Source organism: Eurypyga helias, unplaced genomic scaffold (genome assembly GCF_000690775.1).
Source record: "Eurypyga helias isolate BGI_N326 unplaced genomic scaffold, ASM69077v1 scaffold23434, whole genome shotgun sequence".
Lineage (NCBI taxonomy): Eukaryota > Metazoa > Chordata > Aves > Eurypygiformes > Eurypygidae > Eurypyga > Eurypyga helias.
The window spans coordinates 15,003-16,693 of record NW_010244690.1 but is presented as its reverse complement, the minus strand read 5'-3'; positions in this window follow the sequence as shown (position 1 = coordinate 16,693).

Here is a 1,691-nt window from a genome sequence, read left to right as displayed (position 1 = left end):
TTCTCCTCCCCAGGTGTAATTTTGGGACCTGTCTGGCCAGAAAAATCTGTTTTTTCCCCCCACGGGGCAAGCGCAGGGAGGAGCAGAAGAAGCACGTGAACCAGTTCCCACCGGCAGTGGGTAAAAGGCTGATGTTTTGCTGGAGCAGGTCTCTCCTAATCCCTGTTTTCAGCCTATTTTCACCATGCTGCTTCACCTTTCCCCTTGGAGTGGGAATTTGCTGTCCAACCTCCCACCCTGAGCACTCCTACCCTTGTTCCTCTCCATGTGTCCCTCCGAGCCGGGGTGGGGATGGAGGTTGCTCACCCAGTCAGATGATTGATGTCTCTCCACGCTGGTGGAGATGGGGTTTGCGGTTGTGTTGCTACATCCAGTGCCCACAGTCACTTCTGCTTTTGGGCAGGAGGGGGTGTACCCATCAGGGTGCCCAGCCCAGGCTCAGCGCTGGCTCTGGCTTTTGTTCCATTTCATAAGAAAAGGGATTTTCCCAAAGCTCCCGGTGCAGCGGGGTGAGCTTCACCCCAGATGAAGGTGGTGGGAACCGTTGTGTAAAGGAGGTGATGGCCAGCACGTTGTTCAGCAGCTCCTGCAACCACAGCTGTTGCAATTGCTTCACCAAGTCAGCAATTCTGAGGAAAAAAGCGTGGGTTTTGGGCCCTGTGACTATGAGGAAGATCTTGCAGCTAGGAGACGATGAAACCCAGGCTGGGGACTGCGATGTCCAGAGGAAAGGCTCGCGTGCACGGGGAGAGGACAGGCTGTTCCCTGACGGAAGCCTCACGGGGCAGTGAGAGTGAGGGAAGGGGAAGAAAGCAAAAGGAATCCCAGTGGCTAAACTCTTCCCTATGCTTTTGCAGCCATCTCTGCTCCCCGGAGAACAGCGAGATCCTGGTTGCTCCCTGTTGGGATGCTCCGTATTTGCTGGAGCAACATCCCCTCAGCATCCGCTGTACACTGGGAGAAGGGCTGGAGAGGAGCCCCTGAAATGTGCCAGGAAGACACAGGGAGCTCAAGAGCACATGGTACTGGAGCAGTCCTGCTCGAGTCCAGGCTGGGCCACCTCTCACTGCTGGCCAGTGTCTGGGGATACGAGGGGTCCCACGTTGTGCTGGGGAAGCTGGATGCTCCCTTGCTGCCTACGGCCGTGGCGATGGGCTGCTCCTCAGCAGCACCTCGGTGTGCTAAGAGTTAAGCTGGAGAGGGAGAGGAGACCTTTGTCCAGCTGCCCCTGCACCTTATCTTGGCTGTGCCTGGGGAAAGCACGGCTGAGGCGAAGTCAATACAGGAACCGGTTGCAGAAACCATGCGCTGGTCAGTGCACAATCAGTGTTCCCGAGTAAGGCAGATACTGCCTTTTATTGCAAACGACAAGGCTGAGCCGCAAAGTTTGCAACCAGGTGTGATTTTTCCAGCCCACTCAGACCCAACCCTGAAGTCTGCTCGGAAAGATCCAGTGGGTGTGAAGCCTGTCCCTGGCCGTGGGGACCCCGGCTCCTCAGCCTCGACGCCAGCCCACTGCAGGGCCTGGGTTCAGTGTTGGCAAGGAGAACGGAGTGACGGCACGGGCAAAAGTAGCCCTTTTCGGTGCTTCCCTTTCTCGCTGCCTCCATGAGCGTCTCGGGGTGCATCATGCGTGAGCCACGTTTGCTCATGCTTTCTCCCACATCCTTTGCATCGTCAGCGAGTCACAT